This window comes from Pyxicephalus adspersus, chromosome 4, assembly GCF_032062135.1.
Source record: "Pyxicephalus adspersus chromosome 4, UCB_Pads_2.0, whole genome shotgun sequence".
In the NCBI taxonomy this organism is placed as follows: domain Eukaryota; kingdom Metazoa; phylum Chordata; class Amphibia; order Anura; family Pyxicephalidae; genus Pyxicephalus; species Pyxicephalus adspersus.
In genome coordinates this window covers 44,803,180-44,816,427 of record NC_092861.1, presented here as the reverse complement: position 1 = coordinate 44,816,427, position 13,248 = coordinate 44,803,180, and positions in this window count along the sequence as shown.

Here is a 13,248-nt window from a genome sequence, read left to right as displayed (position 1 = left end):
ACAGCTAGCTGCTAATAGGACACTTTTACTGTAGCTGAACACATCTATTTATAGGTAGTAGTTCAAGGAGGGTCCCCTGGGATCCCTTTTAATACATTCTCTGAGCAAAAGGACAAGTCGCCCTCTACTGAGCTGTGAACATGCTGGACTGGTATTACACATTTCCCTGCCTATAGACTAATTAAATATGAAACATAATCCACCCAACACAGATCATTAACTTGCATAATGTTACCCTAATAAAAGTGCATTTATTGGATATTTGGCTGTATAATTAAACCAGGGTGGAGTCCATTTCATCATTGCCGCGTCCCAATTAAATCCATTTAAACACTCTCAATCTAGGAAATAGATTTTATAATTTAAACCTTCCCACACAACATACTACTATAAAAAAATATAATTTAATAAACATAACTTCAATGTCTAATCAGTAAATACAAGTACAGTGGTACCTTGGTATAAATCCTTAATCTGTTCCAGATCCTTGGATTTATACTAAACAGGATTTATATCAAATTATAAGAAAAACAAGAAAAATTATTTATCCGTTCCCATGAAAAAAAACCTTTTGTTATTAGCATAAATATACATTATTGGGGTTGTATAAAATAATTTAAACACTGCTCAATACTAAAATACATAAATGCAAAAGCAATTAGATATTGTTGAGAAGAGTCGAGTGCCTACTAGGGTGGTGCTGTGAAGGGAGGAGGAGGAGATGTTATGGTATGGAAGAAGAGTCGGCTTCCACTAAAACTTCAGGAATCTACAATTCTGCTGTTTTTTACTTTCTCTTCTCTGTCTCTTTTCCCTACTTGGACTTGGTTGAGAATCTCCAGGTTGCACCTTTACTAAAAATCTGTCCAAAGAACTTTACTTCTGCCTTCTCCTCAGGATGTTTCGGAAATGTGCCATTGTCTGGTCATTCCAGACAATGCTAGTACGGCTTGTTTGGGCTTTGTTGGGGTGGTAATTCTCTGCAAAGTTTTTGTTTCAATCAGTTTTATTAAGTTTTCAGAGAAAAAAAGTAGACATAACAAAACATAACAGGTAAACATAACAAAAAGAATCAGGTATACAACCCATACATCATAACAAACATAACATTGTAGGCTTCGAATTAACTGACATATATAATATTACCAGCGAGATGCATATACCCAAAAAATATGACAAAAAAAAACAAAAACATAACAGTTCTAAAAGGATTATATAACACATGTTAAACCTGTACAAGAACAGCTACATATCTGCTAGCGGAAGCGTATAGCACAGGGTGTAAACCAATATTCTTAAACAACAAATAAAATAAAAACAAAAACAGACACTTATGACAAATCAGCCCAGGGGAGAAGGGGGGGCCGGTGGGGGGGGGGGGAATGCCAAGCGATACAGTAATAAAAGAGATATATATTAACCCTCAATACCGGGGTTGTAAACCAGCCTGTAAGCCTGGACACTAAATAAAATATGTACGGAATCGGGGAGATTCTTTAAACCAGTCCCAAATGGACCAGGTAATTCTAAATTGTTCCATTCTATCATCATCCTCCGCGACCAACATCTCCATATGGCGGATTTTTTCAAGTTCGGAGACCCAATTGGCTATAGAAGGAGCAGCAGATTGCTTCCACAATCTTGGAATAGTGGCCCTTGCTGCCGTAAGAAAATGACGTAGGACCCCACCTTTGATGGTTTTGAGCGAACCCGGAACCATGGATAAAAGAACTATATTGGGAGTATTGGTTATTGTGGACCCAGTGCTGTCGTTATACACCTGAATAATCGTGTCCCAAAATCGATATATAGGCGGACACTCCCACCATATATGAAGCATCGTCCCCTTTTGTAAGTGGCATCGCCAACTACGATCAGATTGTGTGGGGGAGATTCTATGGAGATCCACAGGGCAATAATACCACCTGGATAGAATTTTGTAATTGACCTCTTGAGCTCTACAGGTTAAGGCTAACTTATGCGTTAGGGTAAATGATTTTTCCCAATCCTCCGCAGTTATAGGTCCAGACATTTCCCTCTCCCAATATCTGTGTGTATAGGTGCAGAGTGCTCAGAGTCCTGAGCAAGTAGTTCGTACAACCTGGACACAACATGAGAGGGGCGGTCAGGCGAGCCAACCAACTGCTCAAAAGCTGTTAAACTTCTATATAGGAATGATAAGTCAGTAAATGAAGCTACAAATAATGACAGTTGCCTGTATGAAAGCCAAGAAAGCAGCTTGCTTCTGTTGGGGAGATCCAGGGAGGCCAGTGGGGGGACCCGTCCATTATGTAATATACTCCTAATATGACGGCTGTCCGAGGCGGACCATGATAAGAATGTGGAGGTTCGCATTTCCGGGGGGAATGCTGGATTATCAAATAGCGGTGTCATGGGTCCTGGATTCGAGGACAATTTGCCAGCTCCGAGGAGGATATCATAGGTACGTAATAAATCCACTGTAAGTGGGAGTAGAGGGTGGGTCGGTTGTAACAACGACCGGTCCACCCATGGCAGGGACCGGAGGCTAACTGGAGATAGGCAATCTTCCAGCTGTACCCATTCCTTCATCTCCCTGTTGTGAAACCAATCTATCAGACGCACTAAAACCGAAGCTCTATAATAGCAAATAACATCCGGAGCCCCTGCACCTCCTCTACCTTTGGCCTTGGACAGGGTACCAAATGCCAGTCTAGGGCGTTTCTGTTGCCATATAAAGTTTAAAAATACCCTATAAATTTTACGAAGATATGCGGTTGGCAAGAGTATGGGGACCGATTGAAAAAGATATAACAGTTTGGGGATTATATCCATCTTAAGAGTGTTTATACGGGCGAACCAGGAGAGAGGCAAGGAATCATATTTCTGAAGGTCAGATTGAAGTTTACTGTACATTGAGGAATAATTAAGGGAGAATATTTTGGAGGGATCCGATGGGACCATTATACCCAAATATTTGATGGCCTCAGAGCAAATCCGGAAAGGCACATTAGAACACATAGCTGACATTTGAGAAGAGTCCAAGGTACCATTAAGAATTTCCGATTTGGAATAATTGACCTTGAAATTACTATGTGTACCAAATTCAGCAAGTTCCTTCAGGATGGTAGGTATCGTGACATGGGGGGAAGTTATATATATCAAGAGGTCATCTGCATATAACGAAATTTTATAATGTGTATCACCCACCTGGATCCCCTTGACATCTGGATTGTGGCGCAATGCCACCGCCAAATGTTCCATGATTAAGGCATAAAGTAAGGGGAGAGAGGGCACCCCTGCCTCGTGCCGTTCTTGATTTGGAAGGAATCGGAAAGAGTGCCATTAACCCGCACCCGAGCTCTGGGTGCAGAGTACAGTGCTGCAATTCTGGAAACCATGCAGGGTCCCATGCCCACCTGACGTCACGCCGAGTACATAAACTGCCAGCTAACCATGTCAAAGGCTTTTTCAGCGTCTATTGACAGTAAGCACGCAGGGGTGCCTGAGGATTTAGCAAACTGGGTCAGCAGGAGAGTCTTAATAGTATTATCCCTGGCTTCCCTTTTATAAATAAACCCAGTTTGATCCTTATGGATCAATGATGGCATATGTGGGGACAACCTATTGGCAATCAATTTGGAAAAAATTTTTGCATCCACATTAATCAATGATATAGGTCTATAATTAGAGCAAACCGTATGGTCTTTGCAAGGCTTGGGAAGAACTGTAATATGCGCTTCCAAACTTTGTGAAGGGAACGGCGTATCAGCAGAAACGGAAGAAAACACTTTGGTCATGAAGGGGACAAGATTAGAAGCGTGGAGCTTATAGAATCGTGGAGTAAATCCATCCGGACCCGGGCTTTTTCCGGTCGGGCTGGCCTGCAGGGCAGCAGATACCTCCTCCTCCGTAAACGGGGATTCCAATTGAGAAATCACCTCAGAGTTTAAAGTCGGGAGGGCTGTTTTATTTAAATATTCCTGTAGAGAGGAAGGAGTGGCTGGAGCAGGGTGTAGTTGATAGAGCTCTGCATAATATTTATAAAAAGTTTGCAGGATCTCTTTGGGGATAAATGTCAGCCTGCCATCAGAAGTGTGTATGGACGGGATATATGTGGTGGACGTGCGTGGGTGAAGACCCCTTGCCAGTAGTCTGCCACATTTATCCCCATATTGGTAAATCAATTTACGGGAACGATCCCTGTGGCGTTGGTGAGCCAAGTCGTACAGTTTCAAAAGATGGGTTCTAGCAGCTGTCAATTCTAAAATACAGCAGGGGCCATGTTTTGTTTATGCAGGCGTTCAAGAGAGCGGATTTTATCGGATGTACAAGCTATATCCCGTGCTCTGATCTTTTTAAGCCTAGTGCCTTGTTGTATTAGAACCCCTCTAACTACCGCCTTCATAGCCTCCCATTGCATAGGGAGGGGACTGGTGTCCAAGGCGTGATTTCCAATAAAATTAGTTATCGCATCAAGAACCGCCTTTGCACAGAGGGAGTCTTTGAACAAAGAATCATTACATTTCCATGTCCATGCTCTAGGGCCCAGATGGGGAATCTGAAATGTGAGGGACACTGAAGAGTGGTCGGACCAGGGGCAGGACTCTATAGAAGCACTAGGACACCAATCAAGTATGGAATGGCTTGCCAGGATATAGTCTATGCGAGAATACATATTGTGCGGGTGGGAGAAAAAGGTATAGTCTTTGGTAGTGGGGTGCAAAATGCGCCACATATCCATTATTCTAAAATCGTGCAATTTAGAACGAAGGGAATTCAATTTGGAATATGAGATCGGGGTTTTCCCAGATGAGGTATCTATGCGGGGATCCAAAACACAATTAAAATCCCCACCCACAATAATAAATCCCTCGGCAAACCCTTTCAGTAACTCCAAATATTGAGAAAGGGCCGTTGTGGGTTGGTGATTGGGAGCATAAAAAGAAGCTAATGTAAATTTCTTATCCCAGAGGGAAATTTTTAAGAGCAGATACCTGCCCTGGGAATCAGAGCGACAATCCAGAATCTGTACTGGTAGCGATTTATGAAAAGCTATAGAAACTCCCTTAGTTCTAGACTCAGGATTGGAGCTATGGTACCACAGGGGATAATATCGATTACGGAGAGAGGGAAGTCTAGTGGAGTGAGAGTGGGTCTCCTGGAGGAGTAAGATATTCACCCGTGCTTTGTGTTGGGCGTATAACAATTGAGAGCGTTTGTTCGGGCTATTTAGACCCTTCACATTAAGGGTACGAATTTTCAAAGCATTTGCTGGGGTATGTACCGAGGACATTAAGGGGAGGGGCACGGGAAGGGGCACCAGACGGGCGAGGCGGGCTAAAACCTCGACCGTGGGGTGAAAAATCTAAAGCGGTACCCCAAAGGTCCCAAATCGCTGCCAAGGAGGGCAGCAGGCCTATGTGGAGAAGTGTCTGCAAGCGGCGGGGGAGGCAGACAGACTATCAGAAACAATCATACATACCGGTCCCGCCCGGGGGAATCCGCAAAACCATAAATATTGTATAGAGTAAGAACAAGCTCTTAGCAGTTGCCCAAAAAAAAAAAAAACCCCAAGACCAACATAAAAACGAGCGAACCTTGGGCATGCGCCCAGAGCACTAAATAGTCCCAGAATCAAGACACCTAAGGCGTAGGGCACATATCAGAAAACATCAACATAAAATAAGCATTACACTGAATTCCTGCCAAGATAATCTAAGGGAACTGGGATACAACATCCCAGGGCCCTTAATAGAGCCCTCTGGGGAAGCGAGAACAGTATAGTCCACACATCCCCCAGCGGGCCCTAAACAAAATGAACAAGTCAAACACAGGATCTAAAGGACAATCAAGCAGGTCAGCTAACAGCAAAAACAGTGGCAATAAATGCTAGATAAATAATGCTCAGCATATCTACTAGTACATGGAAAGTCCCATCATGAGGAAAAAACTACTTGCACTGAGTCAAATGCAATCATGGCAAATGTTGCCATGCAAAGTACAATGCATGGCAACACAGAAACATATAACTCCAAGGAAAGTCATACTGATCTCCCAACCGGGCACGGCAGGTGATGTTAGTAGTAATCCAGTGATGTCTTGTATCCAGCAAGAATTTCGGCGATGCCAGTTCAGTTGACTAGGTTGTGGGAGGAGGAGTGGAAGAAATATAACCCGCTGAGGTGCTTGGAGGATTATCAGACGGATGTCGTGAGGTAGCGTGCGACGGGGCTGGTTTGCTGGTGAGGAGTGAGGTCGCCGTGGGCCATTCAGGTAATATGATGTTGGGAAGACGCAGGTTCTGCACAATATGAGGCAGGTCAGAAGGCTCACGAAAAACAAGGGTTCTGCCTCCAGATCTGATGATGAGATGGAAGGGAAATCCCCATCTTTATGGAATGTTCCGTTCACGAAGAACCGTCAAAAGTGGTTTAAGAGCCCTGCGAAGATCCAAGGTATGTTTAGAGAGATCAGGCAGCAATTGTACCTGAGCCCCGGCATATTTAATATTCAGAGACTCTCTGGCTTTTTTCATGATATCTTCCTTGGTTCTATAAAAATGAATCCGACAGATGACATCTCTAGGGCGTTGTGGATCTGCGCTGCGCGGGCCCAGGGTTCTATGTATCCGATCTATCTCTATATCAACATCAGATGGGATAGCAAGGAGCTTAGCAAATATGGAGTAGGCAGCTACAGGCAATTCTGAATTCGGTATGGTTTCAGGTAAGCCCCGTATACGGATGTTATTCCGCCTGTTGCGGTTTTCAGCGTCATCATGCAGCAGATACAACATATTAATTTGCGTCTCATGGCATTCCAAAATAGCCGCATGGGAAACTACTTGTAAAGAAAGATCATCGCATTGGGTTTGTAGAGCTGTGGTGGCATTAGTAACTTGTTGAACGGACTCACGTATGGCGTGGAACTCTGTCTTGCAGCTCACTTCCAGGCGTCCTATACTGTGTTCAAGATCTTGCTTGGTGGGTAAGGCACGTAGGTGGGCTTTCCAGTCCCACTCCTCTTCGGTATCTATACTAGCCGGGCTATGGCTTAAAGAAGCCTCTAAAGAGGGCATCATGCAGGGGCTATGAATAGGAGAGTCAGGGTGTACCTCTTGTAGGAAGGTAGAGGAGGCCTCTGGACCTGGTTCAGGGGTGTCTTGCTGCAATCCGGGCTTTTGGGAGGAGCACCGCGCCGCCGGTGCCTGCTTCTCGGATGTCGGCAAAAATCGAGCCCCCGGCTTTGGGGCCTTGTCGCGGTCCCCGTGGCCTCCCGCAGGGAAGAAGCCTGAGATGCCTCCGGTGCTGTTCTGTGCCTCTTCACTTTTGGCCCCATCAAAGCAGGAAAAAAAGGCGCCGGAGCGCTGACACTAGCAGAAACCCCCAGGCGGGTTACGGAGCTAGGAGATCAGCGTCCTACTCTGCCACCATCAGGCCACGTCCCCCTCTGCAAAGTTTTTGACATCCACTCACTTGGCAAAGATTTCCATGATTAATGAGGTAGGGGCTTTCTCTATCTCCTCCTGATCTGAGCCCAAAGAAAGTGCATCCATCTTAGTCTTGTGCTCCTCCTTCTCAAGTTCCTGCCGCTCCTCAGTGGTCAGCTCTTCCCTGTGGCCCTCCACTAACTCTTCCACATCACCATCTTTCACATCCAGACCCATGGACCTGCCCAGAGAGACAATATCCTCCACTATAGTCACAGCCTCACAGCCCTCAGAAGTTCTTATAGTCACTGCTTCTGGCCACAATTTCCTCCAAGCAGAGTTCATTGTTCTGTAGGAAACTTCCTGCCAGGCTTTGTCAATGAGAATTATGCAATGGACGATATTAAAGTGATCTTTCCAATACTCTCTCAGGGTTAAGTCTGTGTCAGAGGTGAGTTTTTTGAAATTACTAATGACCTGCTGGTCCATGGGCTGAATGAGAGGAGTCGTATTAGGGGGGAGGAACTTTACAGTGATGAAGTCCAACTCTGGCAGCACATAGTCCTGTAAGCTTGGAGGGTGAGCTGGAGCATTGTCCATTATGAGGAGGGCCTTCAGAGGCAGGTTTTTCCCCTGTAAAAATAACTTTTTACACTTGGCCCAAAAACAACATTAAACCACTCGCTGAAATATTCTCTGGTTACCTAAGCCTTGCTGTTTGACCTCCACATCACAGGTAACTGAGTTTTCTGCACTTTATGTTTCTTAAAGGCCCTTGGGTTTTCAGAGTGGTAGATCAGTAGAGGCTTCAGTTTGCAATCCCCACTTGCATTGCCACAGAACAAGAGAGTTAGCCTGTCCTTCATTGGCTTGTGCCCTGGCAATGCCTTCTCCTCTTGTGTAATATAGGTCCTGTTAGGCATTTTCTTCCAAAACAGGCCTGTTTCATTACAATTAAAAACTTGTTGGGGAAAAAAAACCCTCCACATATTCCCCAAACTCTGTAACAAAATAATTGGCGGCATCTTGATCAGCACTGGCTGCCTCTCCAAGCCTCACAAGACTGTGAATGCCAGTCCCCTTCCTAAAATTATCAAACCAACCATGGCTGGTTCACTTGACTTTCTTGGCTCGTTCCTACCTTCTTTTTCAAAAGATCAGCATGCATCAGTTTTGCCTTTTTGCAAATCATTGCCTCCGATATGCTATCGCCAGCACACTGTTTTTCTGTTGTCCAGATCAAAAGCAATTTTTAAACATGTTCTAACGTCTCTGATCTTTGTTTCGTAATACATTTCACCCCCTTTGCAATGTTAGCCGATTTAATAACGTCTTTGTTTTTCACAATTGTAGATACCGTCGTTCTCGCCATACTGCATTCAGCAGCCAAGTCCCGGATACGCATTCATACTTCATACTTTTCAACAATCTCTTTTTTCACCTCCAAGGTGATCCTAACCATTTTCTTCATTGCTTGGCTCTTCTCCTTAACTTTCTTAGAACTCATGATTAATGAATTCTATAAAAAGCACAAAAACAAAACACAAAATCACATGATTTACAGAGTCACAGAGAGCGGGTTCTTCACTGAATGATAGCATTTGACATACTGACACTCGTGGAAATCCAAAATGAGTGAAATGAAATTGCACCATATGACATTCAACAAACAGATTATAATTCTCTCCTAAACTCTTCTCCTTAATTTACTTTGAACTCATGGTCGATGAATTCTCTTAAAAGCACAAGAAACAAAACACAAATTCACCTGATTCACAGAGTCACAGAGAGAAGGTTCTTCACCGAACGATAGCATCTGTTGTACTGAAGCTTGTGCGCAGTCACGGCTAGTCTCAAAAGAAGTCGCGAGTCGTATTCCAAACAAAGGTTGTATACTAAGCAAAATTTTTCGCGTCCAGAGAGGTCGTATACCAAGTTGGACGTAAACCAAGGTACCACTGTTCATTGTAGGTATACATTTTTATTTCATCCCCTCTTTTTTTTAACATGTTTCACAGACGACTCCTCCGCTGAAGATGCAGTATCACAAGGTATATATACTGATGAACATTTTTCAACACAACTAATCTTTCAAAAAAAGGCAAGAACGATAGCAACGGCATCAAAAACCAGCCTATGTAGTCAATGACTGGAACGTTAATATTATAAATTGACATCAAATGCGCCTGACCCAGTTAGTTGAAGTTTTACATTTTTATTAAAATTGTGTTTTTATGTTAATATAGTAGGTATCTAGTTAGATAATTTTAATTGGCTGTAAATGTACACAAGTATACATTTAATTTACCAGCAGAAATACTGGGTGGAGCACAACATTTGCATTATGTTATGATGGCTTCACAGTCTAACATCTCCAAGATTTTGGGAGAAAAACAAGAGCACTCATTGGTCATTGAAACTACAATTCAAATAAGAAATATAGAGTTAGATCTTACACTTGTTTTTTTAATAATTTTTGGGTGGGAATCCAGAAAAGGCCCCAGTTTTTTTCTATCATATCCAGATTTTATGATACGGAGAACTCTCCATTTTTGTCAAAAAACATACAAAATTTACATAAAATGAAAAAATATTGAAATAACTTGAATGTACTGTTTATTTAAATTTCTTTTGTTACAAAGTATTTATAGTTACTCTGACATTTTTGCTAACAGTAAAACATTTGAAAATTAATCAGGTAAGCGTTTAAGGTAAAAATTTATGCTTATAGCTTTTCCTGGAGTGTTCAGTGTTAGGACAACAATAATCAGCCATCATATGTACATCCCATCTACCCTGATACCCTCCTTCCATGACCTTCAAATCTTGGTGGAATCCTTCACCTTGCTCATCACTGACTGCACCAAGGTTTTCCGGGAAGTTAGAAAGATGGCTATGCACAAAATGCACCTTGATGCTCATATTGCAACCAAGCATTTTGTAGCTCTCCAAAAGTTTCTGAACAATTTTTGTGTATTTATTTGCTTGTGTGTTTCCAAGAAAGTTCTTGACAATGGCTTTGAATAATACCCAAGCATTCTTTTCGAGTTCTGACATTGTACTGATGAAATATTTATCAGCTGCCAAATCTGTGGACCATTAAACACACCGGCCTTTTTTTTTTCAAATGACAGGTTAGGAAATGCCAAAATGAGGTACTAGAAACAGTCTCCTTCAGTTGGCAAAGCTTTAACGAACTGCTTCATCAGACCCAGTTTCATGTGCAGAGGCGGAAATATAATATTCTTTCTATCAACAAGTGGCTCATGTAGAATGTTTGGATCACCTGGTTTTCTTGGAGGCCTATTTCTTTCCACCTTCTGCTGTCCCACATGCACAGATAACAGGGATACTTGGTGTATCCGCGTTGCTGACCAAGAAGGAAGCATACCATTTTAAGGTCAACACAGATGACCCAATTGTGTTGGTGATATTGCAACAACTCAATGACTCTCTTTATGTCTGCATATTCTTCACAAAGAGAAACTGAATGGCCAACTGGACCATTGACTGACCCAAATATATTGCCATTGTGAAGGAGGACACACTTCAAGCTCCGATTTGCGCTATCGATGAATGGTCTCCATCCAGTTGAGTTATAGATTGGAATTTCTAATTCCTCCATTAAACCAGGTATGTTATGGCAATACACAAAGCCACTGTCAGTTCTAAAGTACTGCAGAAATGCAATTTCTCCGGTTCAAAAGTACAATACCTTCGTTCTTTTTTCAAGTAAGTTTTTTTCTCATGCAGTCTTAATGCTAGGAGTTCTGAAGCCTTCTTTGTTAGCCCCAAATCACGAGCCAAAACACTCAACTTATGCTGATCAAATCCCCTACGAACAGAGTCCTCTTCAAATTCAAACTCTTTATCATTGTTGTCACCTAGTTCATCGGCATAATTGTGTTCTTCAAGAAAGGGTAGTCTAACGAAAACCGGCACTGGGATTTCATCTGAATGAGTGACTGGGCGTATAGCCGATGGTAGACTAGGATACTCTAGGTTACATTTATTTATCTTGTTATATCTTGAAGTTTTCACAATACAAACGTGACAGTCACTGAAATTATCTCCTGGCTCTCGCCAAACCATAGGTATACCAAATGGCATCTTATAACGTGTTCCCTTTGTCCACATCCGTAAACCCTCAACACACTGCACACCTTATGAGGGGCCCAAGACTTATCTTGATCACCAAGTTTTAACTTTGAAATATGCCAAATAGGCTTGCTTTACAAATGTGCTGATGTGCGCCCTTTGACTGGGAATGGTGAAACTTCCACAGATATAACAAAATTAATCAGGGTTGTTTAGGCACTTATTACGAGAAACAGCAGAGCCAGACGTGATCTGAAAGAAAATCCGTGTCTAAGTAGAAAAATAAATTTTGCTTAGTCACTACTTAGAACAGCGCACAACCTCTGACCACACTGTCTTGCGTGTAAATGAATAGCCTATACAAATCCACGTCACAGTAATCGCATTAAAATAAGCTGTAGAGAAAAAAGCTGACATGATAGAAGAAAACTAACTACACTTTCAAAATCAGCATACCTATTTTAGTGTAAATAAGCTTAAAAATTGAAGTCAACAAAATAAATGTTCAAAATTGTTCCCGAGTGTAATATACCCACCTCCTAGATTGTAAGCTCTTCGGGGCAGAGTCCTCTCCTCCTGTGTCACTGTCTGTATTCATCTGTTATTTGCAACCCCTATTTAATGTACAGCTATGCATAATATGTTAGCGCTATATAAATCCTGTTTATTAATAATAGTAATAATATCTTATCAAAATAATCATCCCAATCAATATCATTGACAGTGCCAGAATATGTATAGGCTCATTTGTATTACTTAAGAAAAAGCTGCATAGAAAAAAAAGAAGCCCTACCTGTAAAAATGTCAAAGGAGAATTCCAGGGTGATAAATTACATTGTAATCATCAAACTTTTATATAAAGGATTACAGAAGAGTTAAGGTTTTATTAGTGGATCCTTATGCGTAAGGGCCTATGTGCCTAAAAGTTTCTTTTTCCTCTACAAATGCTAAAAGTCCAGAAAAAACCTCTGTCCATATTATGTGGGTCTTAAGTTAGTTTATTAGGGATTAGATAAGGTTTTCTTAATAATGTAGGGAATCTGGATCCCAAAAAGATTTCCTACGATCCAAACACACTGTTTTTCCTTCTAATGGATTTCCCATTAAAATCGCTTGAAATACACTTTCTGCTGGAAAAAGCTTGACTCATGCTCACCTATAGCTATGTTAACTTATGAAACCTTGCTGATGGAATACTTAACCTCTAGTTTGAAACATGATTCTGGATCTTCACAGCAGACAGCAGCAGGAAGAAATACCAAAGCTCTATTAAATGTAAGACTGTATTGAATGTAAGAATGTAAATGTATTATTTGCAATGCACAACCACCTAGGATAAGGCCATCCTGCTTCTTGAGCTGTACTTGGGCAGCCTTGTACCACCACACCAAACATTGCTCATGCTGCTTATTTTAACTTTGCAGTTTTTTGGCAATCTTTCTTTAACCCTTGCACTCCACCCCTTTTATGAATAGGTCCTTTCTTCCTGTACCAGAGACAAAACAGGAAATGAGCGCAAATCATACCAAAGTTATTCCCATTGCAAAATTACTCTTTAGCTTTTGCTCTGATGATGGTTCTAAAATGTTGGATTAGGATAAATGCCAATTAGGATAAATCTCTTCAGTAGAGACTCTAACAGGAATAAAGGCTTACCAGAAGGACTAGCCTGTCCCTACTTTTTTTGAAAACTTAAAAAAATATATACTTTACATACACTTCAAGTGTACTGATATATT